The sequence below is a fragment of the Budorcas taxicolor genome, chromosome 21 (assembly GCF_023091745.1).
Source record: "Budorcas taxicolor isolate Tak-1 chromosome 21, Takin1.1, whole genome shotgun sequence".
Classification (NCBI taxonomy): Eukaryota; Metazoa; Chordata; class Mammalia; order Artiodactyla; family Bovidae; genus Budorcas; species Budorcas taxicolor.
Window position 1 is genome coordinate 29,810,402 of NC_068930.1, and position 21,041 is coordinate 29,831,442.

At 45.4% G+C, this 21,041-nt stretch overlaps 1 pseudogene; it reads right to left on the reverse strand.

Moving 5' to 3' along the window:
* LOC128066458 (heterogeneous nuclear ribonucleoprotein A1-like) overlaps positions 1-12,928 on the reverse strand; it is an 81,462-nt pseudogene extending 68,534 nt beyond the window's left edge.
* Positions 12,929-21,041: the final 8,113 nt, after the last annotated feature.

Sequence of the window (21,041 nt, forward strand, 5' to 3'; positions counted from 1 at the left end):
CAAAAACATCAATTCTTCTGCTCTCAGCTTTTTTATAGTCCAACTCTCACATCCATACATGACTACTAGAAAAACCACAGCTTTGACTAGATAAACCTTTGTTGAGTAATATCTCTGCTTTTTAATATGCTGTCTAGGTTGGTCATAGCTTTTCTTCCAAGGAGTAAGCGTCTTTTAATTTCATGGCTGCAGTCACCATCTGCAGTGATTTTGGAGCCCCAAAAATAAAGTCTGACACTGTTTCCACTGTTTCCCCATCTATTTCCCATGAAGTGATGGGACCAGATGCCATGATCTTCGTTTTCTGAATGTTGAGTTTTAAGCCAACTTTTTCACTCTCTTTCACTTTCATCAAGAGGCTCTTTAGTCTTCTTCGCTTTCTGCCATAAGGGTGGTGTCATCTGCATATCTGAGGTTACTGATATTTCTCCCAGCAATCTTGATTCCAGCTTGTGCTTCATCCAGCCCAGCATTTCTCATGATGTGCTCTGCATAGAAGTTAAATAAGCAGGGTGACAATATACAGCCTTGACATACTCCTTTCCCAATTTGGAACCAGTCTATTGCTCCATGTCCAGTTCTAAGTGTTGCTTCCTGACCTGCATGCATATTTCTCAAGAGGAAGGTCAGGTGGTCTGGTATTCCCATCTCTTTCAGAATTTTCCAGAGTTTGTTGTGTTCCACACAGTCAAAGGCTTTGGCAGTCCCACAGGCTTCTTGTGAATCGGAGGTGACATGATGGGTGTGTTCAAGTTGTAGTTACAGAAAATGTCCACAAGGCTGTAGCACTTCTTCATGCCCAACTCTGGGCCTCCTGCAACCAGAGCCTTAAGGAGAGCCAGCCTCCTGGGCTGTGAATTGGAGTGGGATGTAAATGGCAACCCACTCCAGTACTCTTGCCTGGAAAATCCCATGGACGGAGGAGCCTAGTAGGCTGCAGTCCATGGGGTCACTGAGAGTCGGACACGACTGAGCGACTTCACTTTCACTTTTCACTTTCATGCATTGGAGAAGGAAATGGCAACCCACTCCAGTGTTCTTGCCTGGAGAATCCCAGGGACGGGGGAGCCTCGTGGGCTGCCGTCTATGGGGTCGCACAGAGTCGGACACGACTGAGGCGACTCAGCAGCAGCAGCAGCAGCAGCAGTGCCTGAGCAAATATTCAAGGGCTTGTGTCTCACTGCTTCCCCTTAGAGCTACTCCCCTCCCCTCCAGAACTCTCCCAACCTGGGCCATAGCCCCTGGTGAGGGGCCTAGGAGGCTGCACTCTCAGGAACGAACCTTGAACTGAGGACCCCAGCACCAGGAAACCTGGAGGCTACATGAATTTTCCAAGGTCCTCAAAGTCAGAGGGTCATGCCACCATCCTTTGGGTGGCACTAGGGCATTACAGATACAGGTATTTTTGTGGGTGAAGGAAGGAGTGAGAGAAAAAGATAATCTTCACGGATCGTCTATTACAGATTTTGGCGTATATGTTAGAGTAATGGATTTCTGTGTATTGGTCAGTCCCAAACGCCTATGAAAACATCCTCGCCCTTAATTTTTTTCCCTAATTGTTTGTGTTTGAATTCTCAGAAGCTTCTTTTCTGCTGTGAATTATGTTCTTTTTTAATCTCTCTTTATGTTTCCCAGAAGGTTCTTCAGCTGGGATTTTCTTCCTTTGTCTGGCTGATTTCAATTAGCATATGATCCTCTAAGGCCCGCCCTTGTAGCGACCAGTAACGTGATTTCATAATTTCAGGTGTACTCTTTTATGGCCAAGTAATAGTCTATGGTAAGTGTGTACCCCATCTTGTTTACACTTTAAGCTGTGGGTGGAAATTTTGTTGTTCTGTGTCTTGGCTGTGAACATTGGGGCGCATGTGTCTTTTAGAATGATGGTTTTCTCAGGATATACTCCAAGTGTGGGAATGTCAGATCCTGTACTTGAAATTTTATTTTTCTGACATGCAGAAACTGTCTTTTCTAGTGACTCTTGCCCATGCCCATTTCCAGTGACGTGTAGGAGGGTTTCCTCACCTCCTGGCTCTCTCCTACATTTATTCCTTATAGACTTGTGTGGATGGCCTTTCTGACAGGTGTAGGGTGATATCTGTGGTCATTCTGTCTTCCTTCCTGCAATAATTAGGGGTGCTGAACATCTTGTCTTGTTGCGGTTTGGGGTAGTTTTTTTTTTTTCCTTAAAGGGTGTGAGGAAAATTTACGTGTTGCAGTTGGCTTTTTGAAAGTCGGTTGTGTTTGGAATTTGTTCCTGCAATACCCACCCCAGGTCATTTCCTGAGCGCTGCTGTCAGAAGCCCCACAGGCTTTGTCAGTCGGAAGTGGCATTAGGGATCCGTGTTCAAGTTGTAGTTATAGGTAATGTCCACAAGGCGACAGCACTGTTTCATGCCAACTCTGGTTCTACAGGCAAACAGCCTTAAGGAAAGTCGACTTTTGCAGCTGTGAATGAGTGGAATGTGCCTGAGCATACACCCAAGGCCTTGTGTCTCACTGCTTCTTCCCCTTAATGCGTCACCCTCCGTTTCAAACTCATCCCAACCTGGGGCACCACTCCCTGCTGACGTGCCTAGGAGGCTGCACTCTCAGGAAAGAGGCTTCAGCTGGGGACCCCAGTGCCAGGAGACCTGGAGGCTAGGTGACTTTTCCAAGGTCCTCGTGGCCAGAGGTCAGGCCACCATCCTGTGCGTGCACTAGGGTCTATGGTCCCAGCCAGGCCAAACCGGACAGTACACGTTTAAGAGCGGGCCCAATTAAGGCCACCCCTCCCAACTGCTGGGGCTCCTCTCCAGTTCAGTCATGTGACCCAAGCCTGCTTGGGTCCAGGGACTGAAAAGCAGCCCAGGTCAGGGAGATGGGAGGGAATAAAATAGGCATTGCTTCTTCTCTTCTTTAATCTCATGCAGATGCTATGTTGGCCTATATTTGATTTGCAGTTTTGTGCTTGTTGTCAGTGAACAGGCTCCTAATTCAGGTTTGCCATATACGTTACAGCGTATCTGTTCTTTTTTCAATTGTTTGCCATAGAGATTATTGAACAAGGTCAAGTAACCTCCCTGGACTGAATATTATGTCCTTCTGGTATATCTATTCTGACCGTGTATCTTCTGGTGTATCTATATGCAAGCGGCACCAAGGACTATAGCCTGCTATGTTCTTCTTTCCATGGAATTCTCCAAACACAAATACTGGAGTGGGTAGCCATTTCCTTCTTTGGGGGATCTTTTGGGCCTAGGCATTGAACCCAGGTCTCCCGCATTGCCTTCATATTATTTACCCTTTTTTTGTGTCACCAGAAAAGCCCGTAGTATCTATTACAGATACAGATTTTTCATATATGTGGAGGGAAGGAGAAAGGAGATAATCCTTGTGAATTATCTATTACAGATACAGATTTGTCTGTGTATGTTAGACATACAGATGTCTCTGTGTATGCGGAAGGAAGGAGAGAATCCTTGCAGATTATATATTACATGTAGAAATTTCTGTGTATATGTTAGAGATACAAATTTCTGTGTATATATCAGTTTTGATTTCCTAATTCACCCCTGGCCTTTACTGTTTCTTTTTTGTTTTGTAATTCCTTGTTTGTGTTTGAATTTTCAGGGTCTCTTTCTCTGTTGTAAAGCAGTTCATTTGTATCTCTTTTTTCATTTGCACAGAAGGACTGTCATATGCTATTTTCTTCCTCTGTCTAGCTGATTTCACTTAGTGTATGACCTTCCAAGGTCCATCCTTGTAGTGACAGATGGCGTAATTTCATAATCTCAGTGGTGGCTTTTCACGGCTGAGCAATAGTCGAGTGTGTATATGAATCACATATTCTTAATCTTTAATTTGTTGGTGGACGTTTTCTTGAATCTGTGTCTTGGCTGCGGTATGTAGTGCTACAGTGAAAGTTTGGGTGCACGTGTCTTTTGGAATGCTGGTTTTCTCAGGATACAGTCCCATACATGTCAGATCTTAGGCCTAGCTCCTTTGAAATGTTTTTATTCTGGCACATGGAGGCTATCCTTTCAATGGCTGTTGCCAACGTCCATACCACAGACCAAGTCGGGATGGGGGGAGGGAGTGTTAGATCTCTTGCCATCTCTCTACTGCACTTACTGTGTGTAGAATTTTTAGAATGGCCATGCTGACCAGTGTGATTAGATTTCTTGTTGTTATTTTGATTGACTTTCCTCCTGTATAATTAGAGATGCGGAGAATCTTGTCCTGTGGTCCTTTGTGGATTGTTTCTTTTCTTTTTTTCTCCTTAAAGTGTGTATAGAAAAGTTACCAGATGCAGTTGGCTTCTTGAAAGTCCGTTGTGTTTGCAGTTTATGTCTGCAGTACCCAGCCCAGGACCATTCCTGAAGGCAACTGTCATTAGCAACCCCACAGGCCTTGTCAATTGGAGGTGCCAATAAACAAGGTGGTTAAATCGTAGTTACAGGAAATGTCCACAAGGCATCAGCACTGTTTCATGTCCAACTCTGGTTCTTCAGGCAAACTGAGACTTCAGGAAAGTTGGCTTCCTGTGCTGTGAATCAGAGTGTAATGTGCCTGAGCAAACATCCCAGTGAAAGGTTGTTGCTGAGCCATGAAAGATGCCAGGATTCTTGGCCTCCGGAGGAGAGGACTTCAATTTGGGGCCAGTGATGAGGCTGGATTGCTCAGAGCTTTAGTGTAATAAAGTTTTATTGAAGTATAGAAGAGATAGAGAAAGCTTCTGACATAGACATCAAAAGGGGACAGAAAGAGTGCCCCCTGCTAGTCTTTAGCTGGATATTATATACCTATCAGCAAGCTGTTCATTAGAGAAAGGAGATGTCTCAAAACTCAGAGTGGCACTAGGCCCCTCACCCGCAACATGCATTTTGAGATAACATTGGCACAAGGTGAGTCATCCCAGGCCATAAAACAATCGACATGAATCTTGAAGAAAGACAGGTTTCCAAGCAAATATGTAGTTTCATCAACATAGATTAGGCAAGCAATATATGAGTAAAACATACAGGTTTGTTGAGCCATTATTGGTTCTGAGTCTTAATGGACTTGAAGAAAGACAGAGTCTAGGGTAAATACATAGTTCATTAACATGGCTTAAGACAAACATTTCCATAGGAAAAACACATTGGTTAGCTCAAGATTTGAGAAAAGTCGAGTTCAGGTGGAGCCAGGTGTCATCATGACAACACAGAATTTTAGGAACCTCGTTTTAATTTTGTACAGAGAGGGGGAAAATCTGACATTTGTTTCCTCCTGCTGCTTAAGAGACAGAGAAAAAAGTCTGACACTTGCAGCCTGTTTCCTCTGTCTGGAGAGCCCTGGCCTTCCTGCCTGTTACCCCCTCACAGGGCCTTGTGTCTCACTACTTCTTCCCCTTAAGGCTCACCCCTCCCTTTCATATCCCAGCCTGGGGCACCCCTGCCTGCTGAGCCTGCAGCTGGGGATGCCAACATGAGGAGACATGGAAGCTAAGTGACTTTTCCAAGGTCCTCATGGCCAGAGGGTCAGGCCACCATCCTCTGGGGGCACTAGGGTCTATGGTCCCAGCCAGGGCAAACCAGACAGTCAGGTTTAAGAGGGGCTCAATTAAGGGCACCTGCCCCAACTGGCTCGACCCCTCTCCAGTCCAGTCATGCGACCTGAGCCTGGTCATGTTCCAGGGATTGGAAAGCAGTCCAGGTCAGTGAGATCAGTGTGTCGGGGGGAGGTGGAGGCTGGGGGTGGGGGATAGGCCTTGCTTTTTTCCCTTTAACCTCATGCCGGTACAGTGTTGCCCTATATTTGATTAGCAGTCTTGTTCTCGTCAGTGTATAGCTTCCTGATTCTGTAATGGCATGTACATACAGCATAGATCTTTTTTTCAGTTCTTTGCCATGGAGATTATTGGACAGGGTGCTGTACATCATGCCCTTCTGGAGTATCTATTTGGACTCTATGTTACCTAAAGGACAGTATAGCCCAGGGTTTCTCTTTCCATGGATTCCCCAGGCACGGATAGTGGCGTGGGTAGCCATTCCCTTCTCCTGGGGATCTTTTGGACCCAGGGGTTGAGCCCACATCTCCCTCATTGCTGGCATATTCTTAACCCTTTGGCCACCAGGGAAGCTCTGAGTATCTATTAGAGGTACAGATTTTTTATATATGTGGAGGGAAGGAGAAAGGAGATAATCCTTTGTATGATCTTTTACGGATACAGATTTCTGTGTATATGTTAGACATATGGATTTGTGTGTGTATGTTAGACACACAGTTTTCTGTGTACATGTGGAAGGAAGGAAGATAATCCTTGTGAGTTATCTATTACAGATACAGATTTCTGTATATATGTTCGAGACACAGGTTTTTGTATATATGTAGTTCTGAATTCCTAATTAGCCCCAGGCCCTTTATTGTTTCTTTTCTTTGGAATTCCTTGTTTGTGTTTGAATTTTCAGAGTCTCTTTCTGTGCTGTGAATTAGTTCCTTTGTGTCTTTTTTATCTGACTGGAAGGAACATCATATGCTATTTTCTTCCTCCATCTCCTGAATACACTTTAGTGTGTGACCCTCCAACGTCCATCCTTGTAGCCACCAGTGGCATAATTTCATAATTTCAGTGCTGCCTTTTCATGGCTAATAGTCCAATGTATTTATTTACCACGTGTCTTTAAGCTTCAGTCTGTTAGAGGACATTTTGTCATTCTGTATCTTGGCTATTATAAGCAGTACAACAGTGAATATTGGGGGGCATGTGCCTTTTTGAATGATAGATTTCTGGGAATATAGGCCCAGGTGTGGATGTCATATACTAGGCTTAGCTCTCTTGAAATGTTTGTATTCTGGCATGCAGAGGCTGTCTTTTCTTGGAGAAGGCTATGGCACCCCACTCCAGTACTCTTGCCTGGAAAATTCCATGGACGGAGGAGCCTGGTAGGCTGCAGTCCATGAGGTTGCAAAGAGTCGGACACGACTGAGCGACTTCACTCTCACTTTTCACTTTCATGCATTGGAGAAGGAAATGGCAACCCACTCCAGTGTTCTTGCCTGGAGAATCCCAGGGACGGGGGAGCCTCGTGGGCTGCCGTCTATGGGGTCGCACAGAGTCGGACACGACTGAAGCGCCGCAGCAGCAGCAGCAGCAGCTAATGTTTCTCTTGAAACGTTTGTATCCTGGCATGCAGAGGCTGTCTTTTCTAGGGGTTGTTGGCAATGTCCATTCCCACCAACCTTGTGCTGGGGTTCAATCAGCTCCTGGCCCTCTCCCACATTTACTGTTTGTAGACTTTGGTGGATGTCCATTCTGACCGGTGGGATTTGGTTTCATGTTATCGTTTTGATTGTCTTTCCTCCTGTAATACTTAGGGGTGCTGAGCATCTTCTCCAGTACCATTTTTTTTTTCACAAAGGATTTGAGGAAATTCACCTGTTGCAATTGGCTCCTTGAGTTGGTTGTGTTTGGAATTCATTTCTGCAATACCCTCCCCAGTACCTTTCCTGAGGGCAGCTGTCATTAGCAGCCCCATAGGCCTTGTGAATGGAGGTACCAGTAAGCGCAGGTGTACAAGTTGTAGTTACAGAATATGTCCACAAGGCGGCAGCACTTCCTCATGCCCAACTCTGCAACCAGAACCTTAAGGAGCAGCTGCCTCTTAGGCTGTGGAACGTGCCTGAGCAAACACTCAAGGGCTTGTGTCTCACTGCTTCTAAGCTTCTCCCCTCCCCTGGAGACTCATCCCAGCCTTGGCCACACAACCCCAGGTGAGGGGCCCAGGAGGCTGCAGTCCCAGGAAGGGTCCTTAAATTGAGGACCATAGCACCAGGAGACCTGGAGGCTACATGACTTTTCCCAGGCCTTTGAGCTCAGAGGGTCATGCCACCATTCTCTGGGTGCCCTGGGGCGTGTGGTCATAGGTGTCATGCTGCTGCTAAGTCACTTCAGTCATGTCCGACTCTGTGCGACCCCATAGACGGCAGCCCACCAGGCTCCCCCGTCCCTGGGATTCTCCAGGCAAGAACACTGGAGTGGGTTGCCATTTCCTTCTCCAATGCATGAAAGTGAAAAGTGAAAGTGAAGTTGCTCAGTCGTGTCTGACGATTAGTGACCCCATGGACTGCAGCCCACCAGGCTCCTCTGCCCATGGGATTTTCCAGGCAAGAGGACTGGAGTGGGGTGCCATTAAAGGCACACTTCCTGATGTCATGACCCCACCCCAGTCCAGCCATAGGAACCAAGCCTCCTTAGGCTCCAGGAATGGGATTGGAGCCCATGTCAGGGAGGCAAGAGGCAATGAAATAGATACTTCTTTTATTTCCCTTTCTTTTCTGTAATCTCATGCTTTTGCCATGTTGGAATATAGTTGATCTGTGATTTTGTGCTTGTCATGAGTGTATGGCTGCTTTTTTCCATTATGATGTATACACACAGCATATCTGCGCTTTCTTGGGTTCTTTTTCCATAATGGTTATTGCAGAAGGTAGAGGAAAGTTCCATTTGCTGAACATCAGATCCTTGTGCAGCTTCTATTACAGATACAGATTTCAGGGTATATGTTGGACTAACAGATTTCTGTGTATATGTTAGTCCCAACCTATTCCGAATGCATCCTGGCCACTTTTTTTTTTTTTTTCCAATTCTTTTTTTGTGTTTGAATTCTCAGAGAATCCTTTTGTGTTGTGATTAGTTCTTTTTTCATTTCTTCTTATGTTGCTAAGACCTGCCTAGAAGGTCTCCGCCTGCTATTCTCTTCCTTTGTCCTGCAAATTTCACTTAGTGTATGATCCTCCAAGGTCCACCCTTGCGGAGATCAGTGGCCTAATATCACAATTTCAGTGGTGCTTTTTTTTATCGCTGAGTAATGGCCCGTGGTTAATATGTACACCATCTTGTTTAAGCTTTAAGCTGTGGGTGGAAATTTTGTGTTTCTGTGTCTTGTCTATTGTGAGTAATCCTGCAGTGAACACTGGGGTTCAGGTGTCTTTTTGAATGATGGTTTTCTCAGGATATAGCCCAGGTGTGGGAATGTCAGACCTTGTTTAACTATCTTAAAACTTTAACTTCTGACATGCAGAGGCTGTCTTTTCTAGTGACTGTTGCCAACGTGCATTCCCACCAACCGTGTATGGGGGTTCCCTCACCTGCTGGCTCTCTCCTGCATTTATTGCTTGTAGACTTGTGTGGATGGCCATTCTGACCGGTGTGGTATTTGTGGTGATATTTATTGCCATTTTGTCATTCTTCCTGTAATAATTAGAAATGCTGTGCATCTTGTCCTTTGGGCATTTTGGGTTTGTTTGTTTTTTCTTTAAGGGTGTGAGGAAAATTTACCTGTTGCAGTTGGCTTCTTGAAAGTCAGCTGTGTTTGGGATTTATATATGCAGTACCCACCCCAGGAACTTTCCTGAGGACAGCTGTCATTAACAGACCCCAGGCATGTGAATTAAACCTCCAATTAAGCACTGATGGTCAAAGTCTAGTTATAGGAAATATCCACACGGCAACAGTAGTTCTTCATGCCCAACCCTGCTTCATTGGGCAATGAGATCCTTAGGGAAAACCAACTTCCTGGGCTGTGAATTAGGGTGGAAAGTGCCTGAGCAAACACCCAAGGACTTGTGTCTTACTACTTGTCCCCCTAAAGCTTCACCCCTCCCCTCTATACTCCTCCCAACTTGGGCCACAGCACCTTGCTGAGGTGCCTAGAAGGCTGCACTCTCAGGAAGGAAGCTTGAACTGGGGACCCCAGCAACCAGAGACCTGGAGGCTGTTACTTTTCCAAGGTCCTGGTGGTCAGATGGTTGGACCACCATCTTTTGGGTGCACTGGGGACTTTGTTCACAGCCAGGCCAACCAGGCCATACAGGTTTAAGTGGGGCCTCAATTAAGGGCACCCTGTCCAGCTATCTGCCCCATCCAGTCCAGCAATGGGACCCACGCCTGCTCAGGTTCCAGGGGTGGGATAGCAGCCCAAGTCAGGGAGGCTGGAGGTAACAAAACGGACATCCCTTTTCTTCTTTTACTTTTCTTTACTCTCCAGTTTGGTGCTTCTTGTCAGTGGGCAGCCACCTGATTCAATTATGACATACACGTTACAGCATATCTCTTGTCTGGGGTTCATTTTCCACAGAGGGTGTTTCAGAAGGCCGAGGAAAGTATCATCTGCTGAAAATCACGTCCATCAGGATTACCTTTAGAGATGCAGATGTTTTGTTTCTGTGAAAGGAAGGAAGGGAGGAGATAATCTTTGTGAATTATCTATTACAGGTATCATTTTATGTGTATATGTTGATATGCAGATTTCTGTGTAATTTGGAAGGATGAGAGAAAGGAAAAATATAATCCTGTGGCTTACCTATTACAGATACAGATTCCCGTGTATATGTTAGTTGTGACCCTTTGAATCTATCCCTGCCCCTTTACTGTTGCTTTTGGGGGATTGTTAGTTTGTGTTTGAATTCTCAGAGAAAGTTTTTTGAGTTTTAAATGATTTTCCTTCATATGTTTTAAAATTTTTGCCTGTAGGGCTATCATATTCTTTTGTCTTCTCTGTCTCACCGACTTCACTCAGTGTATGATCCCCCAAGGCTCTTCCTTGTAGTGACTTTGGCATAATTTCAGTGGTGGCTTTTCAAGGCTGAGTAATAGTCCATTGTATACATGCACCACTTTTTCTTTAATCTGTCAGTGGACATTTGCTTGGCTCTGTTTCCTGGCTCCTGTAAGTGGTGCTGAAGTGAACGTGGGGTGCGTGTGTCTTTTTGAATGATGGTTTTCCTGAGACATATGACCAGGTGTGGGTATGTCAGATCCTAGGATTAGCCCCTTTGAAAGTTTTTATCTGACATGCAGAGACTCTCCTTTCAGTGACTGTTGCCAGTGTCCACTGTGTTGGGTAGGGGAGGCAGGTGTTACATCTCTTTCCAGCTGACGACTGCATTTATTGTCTGTGGACTTCTTAGAATGGCCATTCTGACTAGTGTGATTTGATTTCTTGCTATTTTGATTGACTTTTCTCCTGTAATAATTAGGGATACTGAGTATGTTGTCCTGTGGCCGTTTAGGGATTATTTTTTGTCCTTAAATTGTGTGAGGAAAATGTACTTGCTGCAATTGGCTTCTTGAAAGTCATGTTTGGAATTTATTTCTCCAATACCTACCCCAGGACCTTTCCTGAGGGCAGCTGTCATTAGCAACCTCACAGAACTTGTCAGTTGGGGTTGTCAGTAAGCAAGATGTTTAAGTTGTAGTTACAGGAAAAGGCAGCAGCACTGTTTCGTGTCCAACTCTGGTTCTTCAGGCAAATGGAGCCTTTGGGAAAGTTGGCTTCCTGGGCTGAGAATTAGAGTGGAACTCACCTGAGCAAACACTCAATGCCTGTGTCTCACTACTTCTTCCCCTTAAGGCTTCACCCCTCCCTTTCAGACTCATCCCAACCTGGGGCACTGCTCCCTGCTGAAATACCTAGGAGGCTGCACTCTCAGAAAAGAGGCTTCAGCTAGAGACCCCCGCACCAGGGGACCTGCAGGCCAGGTGACTTTTCAAAAGTTCTTGTGGTCAGACGGTCAGGCTACCATTTTTGATGCACTAGGGTCTATAGTCCAAACCAGGGCAAACCAGATAGTACAGGTTTAAGAGGGGACTCAAAAAGGATACCTGGCCCTACTGTCTCAAATCCTCTCCAGTCCAGTCACGGGACCCAAGTCTGCTCAGGGTCCAGGTATGGCAAACAGCACATGTCGGGGAGATCAGAGGGAATAAAAGAGGCATCACTCTTTTCTGTTCTTTAACCTCATGCTGATACAATGTAGCCCTATATTTGATTTGCAGTTTTGTCCTTATTGTCAGTATACAGGCTCCTTATTCTGTTATGGCATATACGGCATATCCGTTCCTTTTTCAATCATTTGCCAGAGAGGTTATTAAGCAAGGTCCAGAAAACTCCCTGTGCTGAACATTATGTCCTTCTGAAGTATCTATTCTGACTCTATGGGACCCCAAGGACTGAAGCCCACTGGGATCCTCTTTCTGTGAACTCTCCAGGCAAGAACAGGCCTCTAGGTAGACACTCAGCTCGTGTGTGACTATGAGGCCTCGAGGCAGACTTTTAGCTCCTTGTGTCTATGACACCTCCAGGCAGACGCTCAGCTCGTGTCTCTCTAGAGGCCTTCAGGCTGACGCTCAGCTCGTGTGAGACTATGGGCATCTAGAAAGACTCTCAGCTCTTCTCTACATCTTGCCCTGTAGCCATTTGGGTTCTTTTTCTCTCTTTTTTCTTTCCTTAAAGGGTGTGAGGAAAGGTGACCTCTGAAATGGGCTTCTTGAAAGTCGGTTGTGTTCGGAATTCATTTCTGCAATACCTGTGGCCGAACCTTTCCTGAGGGCAGCTGTCATTAACTGCCCCACGGGCCTTTTGAAGGCTTCTCTGGTGGCTCAGAGGTTAAAGCGTCTGCCTCCCATGAGGGAAACCCGGGTTCGATCCCTGGGTTGGGAAGATCCCCTGGAGAAGGAAATGGCAACCCACTCCAGTATTCTTGCCTGGAGAATCCCATGGACAGAGGAGCTTGGTAGGCTAAGGTCCACGGGGTCACATAGAGTCGGACACGACTGAGTGACTTCACTTTCACTTTCAGTCAGCACTGACGCGCAAGTTGTAGTTACACGAAATGTCCACAAGGCGGCAGCACTTCTTCACGCCCAACTCTGGCTCCACCTGCAACCAGAACCTTAGGGAAAGTCGGCTTCCTGGGCTGTGAATTAGGGTGGAATGTGCCTGAGTAAACACCCAAGGGCTTGTATCTCAGGACTCCTTCCCCGTGAAGCTTCACCCCTCCCTCCCCTCTAGCCTCGTGCCTACCTGGAGCACCGCTCCCTGCTGAGGTGCCTAGGAGGCTGCACTCTCAAGGAGTCTTGAGCTGCGGACCCCAGCACCAGGGCGCTGGGGTCTGGGTGATTTTCCATGTTCCTCCAAGTCAGAGGGTCAGGCTATTAGGATTTGGGTGCACTAAGGATTCTGGCCCCAGCCAGGGCAAACCAGACAGTACAGGTTTAAGGGGGCTCATATGAAGGACACCCTGCTAGGCTGTATCAACCCCACTCCAATCCAGCCCTGGAACTGAAGTCTACGCAGGTGCCAGGATTCAAATAGCATCCTAAGTCAAGCAGGTCGCAGGGAAGAAACTAGGATCTATAGACTCTAGGCAGATACTCAGCATTACTTTTCTTTCCTTTAATTTCACGCTGATGCTATGTTGAAATCCAGTTGGTTTCCGGTTTTGTCCTTGTCCACAGGGTACAATGGACTGATTCAGCTACAGCATATACATATAGGCTTTAGTATTTTTTATTGATTCTTTCGCCATCGAGGTTATTGAACAAAGTTGAGTAAAGTTCTCTGTGCTGAATATCAGATCCCTATGGGACATTTATTAGAGGTACAGTTTCCTTGTACATGCGCAAGGAGCAAAGAAACGTAATCATCCTTGTGGATTATCTGTTACAGCTACAGATTTCATTGTATATGTTAGAGATAAATATTTCTCTGTATATGTGTCCAGAACAAAGGAAAGAAGAACGAATGGAAAAAAGGGAAGTATAGAAGGCAAAAGATAATCCTTATGTATTAGTTCATAGAGACACATATTTCTGTGGGTATGTTAGACATATCAGAGAAGGAAAAGGCAACCCACTCTAGTATTCTTGCCTGGGAAATTCCATGGGCAGAGGAGCCTGGTGGGCTGTAGTCCACAGGGTTTGCAACATGTGGGACACAACTTGGAGGCCAAACAACAATGACAGAGATACACATTTCAGTACATACATAGAAGGAAGGAGATAATCCTTGTGGATTACTATTACAGATACAACATTTCTCTGCATAGGGTAGTAACAACCTAATTCATCCCTGGCACTTTGCTTTCTTTTTTGAATTCTTTGTGTTTGAATCTCAGAGTTTCTTTTTATGTTGTAAATTACTTCCTCTGTATCTTTTTTTTTCTTTCAATTTTGCCCCCAAGGGACATCATCGGCTGTTTTCTTCCTCTGTTGCTGACTTCACTTACTGTACTTTCCTCCAAGGGCCATCCTTGTAGGGACCACTGGCATAATTTCATTATTTCAGTGGTGATATTTCAGGTCTGAGCAATAGCCCCTTCTATATATGTACCACATTTGTTTAGCTGTCAGTGGGCCTTTTCTTGGGTCTGTGTCTTGGCAGCACCACTGCAGTGAAGGTTGGGGTTCATGTGTCGTTTTGAATAACGGCTTTTTGTAATGTAGGCCCAGGTGTGGGTATTAGAATCCTAGATTTAGCTCTCTTGACGTTTTTTGGCTGTCCCTTCAAGTGACTGCTGCCAATGTCTGTCTGCAGGGAATGTGAAGGGGTGTTCCATCATTTCCTGGCTCTCTTCTCCATGTACTCTTTGCAGACAGTTAGGATAGCCGTTCTGTTAGATGGGATTTGATTTTTTTTATTGTTGTTTTGATCGGCAGCAGTCCTGTAATAATTTGGGACACTGAGCATCTTGTCCTTGGCCATTTGGGTTCTCTTTTTCTATTTTTTTTTTCTTACAGGGTATGAGGAAAATTGACCTTAGAAACTGGCTTCTTGAAAGTCCGTTGTGTTTGGAATTCATTTCTGCAATACCTGTGGCAGGACCTTTTCTGAGGGCTGCTGTGACAGGAAATGATCTCTAGGGGGCAGCACTTCATCTTGTATGTGTCTAGGAGGCCTCTAGGCAGATGCTCAGCTCCTGTACACCTAGACGTCTCCAGGCTGATGCTCAGCTTGTGTGTGACTAGGAGGCCTCTAGACAGACGCTCAGCTCGGTTCTCTCTAGAGGACTCTAGGCTGATGTTCAGCTTGAGTGTTTCTATGAAGCTCCTGGGCAGAAGCTTGCCTGTATCTAACTAGAGGCCTCTATGCTGATGCTCAGCTTGTGTGTGACTGTAAGACCTCTAAGCAGAGGCTCAGCTCACTTCTATCTAGCAACCTCCAGGCTAATGTTCAGCTCCTGTGTAAGTATAAGGCATCCAGACAGATGCTGAGCCTGTGTGTATATACAGGCCTCTAGGAAGACGCTTTCTTCAATTTAAGTCTGAATTTGGCAATAAGGAGTTCATGATCTGAGCCACAGTCAGCTCCTGATCTTGTTTTTGCTCACTGCAGATGACACCACCCTTATGGCAGAAAGTGAAGAGGAACTAAAAAGCCTCTTGATGAAAGTGAAAGAGGAGAGTGAAAAAGTTGGCTTAAAGCTCAACATTCAGAAAACTAAGATCATAGCATCTGATCCCATCACTTCATGGGAAATAGATGGGGAAACCATGTCAGACTTTATTTTTAGGGGCTCCAAAATCACTGCAGACGGTGATTGCAGCCATGAAATTAAAAGACACTTACTCCTTGGAAGGAAAGTTATGACCAACCTAGCTAGCATATTACTATGCTAGCAGAGACATTACTTTGCCAACAAAGGTCCATCTAGTCAAGGCTATGGTTTTTCCAGTGGTCATGTATGGATGTGAGAGTTGGACTGTGAAGAAAGCTGAGTGCCGAAGAATTGATGGTTTTGAACTGTGGTGTTGGAGAAGACTCTTGAGAGTCCCTAGTACCACAAGGAGATCCAACCAGTCCATCCTAAAGGAGACCAGTCCTGGGTGTTCATTGGAAGGACTGAGGCTGAAACTCCAATACTTTGGCCACCTTATACAAAGAATTGACTCACTGGAAAAGACTCTGATGCTGGGAGGGATTGGGGGCAGGAGGAGAAGGAGACGACAGAGGATGAGATGGCTGGATGGCATCACTGACTCTATGCACATGAGTTTGGGTGAACTCCGGGAGTTGGTGATGGACAGGGAGGCCTGGCGTGCTGCAATTCATGGGGTCGACTGAACTGAGGACGACACGTAGCACGCCTCTGCCACTGAGGCTGTTAGTGGGATGGTCACCGGATGCATGACTATGAGGTCTGTGGTCAGGTGCCCGGCTTGTGTGTGTCTGTGAGGCCCTGGGCAGATGCTGAAGCTGTGCTCATATACTGGTATCTCAGCTGACGCTCGGATCGTGTGTGTCTGAGAGGCCTCTAGGCAGACACTCAGCCTGTGGGAATTATGAGGCCTATAGGCTGATGCTAACCTGGTCTGTACCTATGAGGCCAGATTGTTTATTTCTGAGCCATTCAGGGGCTTTGTTCTTCTGATGTTAACATATCTAATGTGCACCCCAAAGATCTTTCCTTTGTGATAGGTGAAAGTTTTCCCACTTTCATCCACAGTATAATGCCAAACCCAGAAGACCCAGACAAATTCCAACAAAACTGGCACAGATTCAGCATTGATGCATCTAGATGAACTGATTCCCAGACCGGGTAAATGATTTACCCTATGAAACAAATGAACTAATTCCAACTAGGCTACCCACCCCCACAAGATTTACCTCCCAAATGAACTGGTTCCAACTGGGCCACTTCCCAAGTCAGGTAAATAAATTTACCCTACAATTGAGGTAATTGTAACTAGGGTGGGCATGCCCCACGAGGACTAATTCCCAATGAACTGGTTCAGGGTAGAGTCCAACACCGCCTCCTCTCTGCAAATGGGTACCCAACCAAATATGCTTATTCCATAAAGGAAAAGACCAGATTGAGGGGAAACTGTGTTCCCGTGTGCTCACCAGAGTGACTTACCCTCCAAAATCGAGCCCATTGGCTCTTAACACAAAAAGACACACAAAATATCATACTGGCTGAACCAGCTATCAAATTGCGTATACTTACCTTACAAATGAAATTAAGTCCCTCGACTCTAGAAGTTTATCGGTTCCTTGTCTCAGCTGCCAAGTGCTGGGGGTAGCTGGTGCCACTTCGTGGAATCTTGAAGGAAAGAACTTCAGGGCAACAAATGGTCCCAGCAGCCGCTAGGGTCTTGCCCCAGTATTCCCTGACTGGGGCCAGCTAGCCATGAGCAGTAAGGCTCCTAACTGGCTAAGCCAAATTGTTCCCAAGTCCAAGCTCACTCTGCTCACTGCACGATAGACAATGAATCCGAGAGATGAGGTGTTGAGGCAAGGAAGGGACTTTAATCGGGGAGCCAGCAGACCAAGAAGATGGCTGGGGTCTGGATGCCAGGCTGTTTTATAGACCAGAGAGAAAGCAGCAAGGAGGAACTAAAGTCAAAAGGCAGAAGGAGAGGGAGATTCAGTGGGGAAGTAAGGTGAGAAAGTCTGCAGTCTTGCAAAACTTTTCCAAGGGAATGAAAACCCTTCTGAAGGGGTATATTAATCTCTTCTATCTCCAGGTGGGCAGGAACAAATTCTCTCTCCCTGAACTGAACAAAGGGACTTTAGCTTACAGTCAGGGAAGGGGATAGGGACCTCCAGGCAAGCCACTGAGTATGATTATAGTAAGTAAAGTAATGAAAAGCAAGTCAAAAAGACAGTTTTCAACATGGAGTCAGAATTGGCTTTCTCCCTGCAACAAGATGAAGGAACCCCATTTCACATTCCCTGAGAATAAACATGGGCAATAACCCCTTGAAGGGACAGCCTCCACAGGCCAGAAAAAGAATGTCAAGGCAGTTGAACTTGGATTCTGATACCCACACATGGGCCTATATTAAGAAAAACCATCATTCAAAATGAAAAATGCACCCCAACATTCACTGGAGTGGTACCTCCAATTGCCAAGACACAGACCCAAGATAAGGGCCAATGACAGATGAAATCTCAAACAAATGTGGTTACATATATAAAATGTGCTTTTACTCAGACTTGAAAAACCAACAATGAAATTATGAAATTAGGCCAATGGTCCCCCACAGCGATGGACCTTGGAGGAAAATACGCTAAGAGAAATTAGCAACAGAGGAAGAAAATAGCAGATGTCCTGGAGGGCGAAACTGAAAAAAGGAGAGACAGAGGAAATCGTTTACAACGTAGAGACTCTGAGATGTAAACACAAACCTAGAATTCCAAGGCGGGGCGGGGGTGGGGGGTGGAATGTAGAGTCAGAGATGAATTGGGAGGTCAGTACTAATGTATACACAGAAATCTGTGTCTGAAATAGATAATCCACAAGGATTAGCTCCTCCTTCCTTTCACGTAGCCACTGAAACCTGTGCTCTGAAACCATAGGCTCTGGTTGCAGGTGGAAACAGAGTTGGACATGAAGTACTGCCGCCTTGTGGACATTCCCTGTAACTACAACATGACCCCGGTTCTAACTGCACCTCCGGTTTACAAGGCCTGCGGTGCTGCCTAAGGCCGTCACAGCGGGTTTTGCAGAAATAAATTCCAAAAACAGCCAACTTTCAAGAAGCCAATGGCAACAGGTAAATTTTCCTCACACCCTTTAAGGAAAAAAGATAAAAACACCAAACCGAATCAGTCAGAAGGCAAGATGCTCAGCAAGCCTAATTATGACAGGAGAAATGGCAATCAGATCGACAACAAGAAATCAAATCCCATCTGACAGAATGACCATCCTGACTGTCAGCAAACAGTAAACGGTGGAGACAGTAGGGAGATGATGGAAACCCCCGACAAGTGCCGTGGGAAAGGACATTGGCAACAGCCCCTAGAAAGGACAGCCTCTGCAGGCCAGAACTAAGAATTTCAAGAGAGCTAAGCCCAGGAATTTAACATCCACACTTCGGCGTCTGTTACGAAAAACCATCACTCAGAATGATTCATGCACCCCAACGTTTGCTGCAGTGGGATGGACTTTGGAGCATTATACACTAAAGTGAAGCCAGCAGTGGAGGGAGAAAATGGCAGATGATGTCCCTTCTAGGCAAAATAACAAAGAGGTACAGGGGAAGTAGTGTGCAACACAAAAGGAGAATCTGCCGTTCTAACACAAAGGATTCCAAAAAATAATAAATAAAAGGAAACTACCAGGGATGAATTAGGAAGGCAGGCAGGCAGAGGAGAATCCTTGTGGATTAGCTAAGAGAGATGCCTATTTCTCTGGGTATGTTAGTGATCCTGGAGAAGGAAATGGCACCCCACTCCAGTAGTCTTGCCTGGGAAATCCCATTGGCAGAGGAGCCTGTGGGCTACAGTCCATGGGGCTGCAAAGTGCCAGACACAACTTACCGACTAAACAACAACAAGCATGTTAGAAATACAGATTTCAGGGCATACATGGAAGGAAGGAGATAATCCTTGTGGATTATCTATTACTGGTACAGATTTTTGTCTATAGGTTAGTAGCAACCTTCTAATTCATCCCTGCCCTTTCCCCCCTTTTTAATTGGAATTCTTTGTATTTGAAAGTCAAACTTTCTGTGTCTTACATCACTTTCCCTGTACCTCTTTCTTATTTTGCCTGGAAGGGATGATGTCTGCCATTTTTGTTAATTGCTGGCTTCACTTAGTGTATGTTGTTCAAAGGTCCCATCTAGGGGAAACCATTGGCCTATTTTGGTAATTTTAGTGCCAGTTTTTCAAGTCTGAGTAATAAGCCCATTGTGTATATGCACACATTTCTGTAAGATTTAATTTGTCCATGGGCTTCACCTTGGTCTCTGTTCTGGCTGTTTTATGCATCAGTGCAGTGAATGTTGGGGTGCGTGTGTCATTCTGAGTGATGGTTTCTCATAACAGAGGCCCACATGTGTATATTAAAATCCTAGGCTTACCTCTCTTGAAATTTTTAGTTCTGGCCTGTAGAGGCTGTCCTTTCTAGGGTCTATTGCCAATACCCACTCCCACAGCACTTGCGGGGGGCAATTCCATCACCTCCCTGTTCTCTCCATCATTTACTGTTTGCAGATAGTCAGGATGGCCATGCTGCAGATTGGATTTGTTTATTTGTCATTTTGATTGCCATTCCTCCTGTCATAATTAGGGTTGCTGAACATCCTGTTTTCTCACTGATTGGTTTTTATGGTTTTTTTTTTTCTTTATTCCCTTAAAGGGTGAGAGCAAAATTTACCTGTTTCCACTGGCTTCTTGAAGGGAGATGATGGAACCCCCTCTTCATGTCCCCAGGGAATAGACTTTGGCAAAAACTTGAATATACAGGCTCCAGAGGTCAGAACAATTAACTTCCAGAGAGCTAAACCACGGATTTGAATACCCACACCTTTGCCATTATTATGAAAAACCATCACTCAAAATGACACATGAACCCCAATGTTCACTGCAGTGGTACCTCTAATTGCCAAAACACAGACCCAAGAAAAGTTCTACAGACTTAATCTTAAAGAAATATGATATATATATTTAATGGGCTATTACTCATACTTCAAAAACCGCAACTGAAATTATGAATTTATGCCAATGGTCCCCACATGGATAGGCTATGGAGGAGAATTCACTATACGAAGTCAGCATCAGATGAAGAAAATAGCAGATCATGTCCCTTCTAGAGAAAATGTAAGAGAGAGAGAGATACAGAGGAAGTAACTCACAGCACAAAGAGACTCAAGCGCAAAAAAGATGCAGAGGTCCAGGGATAAATTAGGAGTTCGGGAAAGGCAGTGCCAAGGAATGCTCAAACTGCCGCACAATTGCACTCACCTCACACGCTAGCAAAGTGACGCTCAAAATCCTCCAAGCCAGGCTTCAGCAAAACGTGAACCGTGAACTTCCTGATGTTCAAGCTGGTTTTAGAAGAGGCAGAGGAACCAGAGATCAAATTGCCAACATCCAATGGATCATGGAAAAAGCAAGAGAGTTCCAGAAAAACATCTATTTCTGCTTTCTTGACTATGCCAAAGCCTTTGACTGTGGGGATCACAATAAACTGTGGAAAATTCTGAGAGAGATGGAAATACCAGAACACCTGACCTGCCTGTTGAGAAATCTGTATGCAGGTCAGGAAGCAACAGTTAAGAACTGGACATGGAACAACAGACTGGTTCCAAATAGGAAAAGGAGTACATCAAGGCTGTATATTGTTACCCTGCTTATTTAACTCATATGCAGAGCACATCATGAGAAATGCTGGACTGGAAGAAACACAAGCTGGAATCAAGATTGCCGGGAGAAATATCAATAACCTCAGATATGTAGATGACACCACCCTTATGGCAGTGAAGAGGAACTCAAAAGCCTCTTGATGAAACT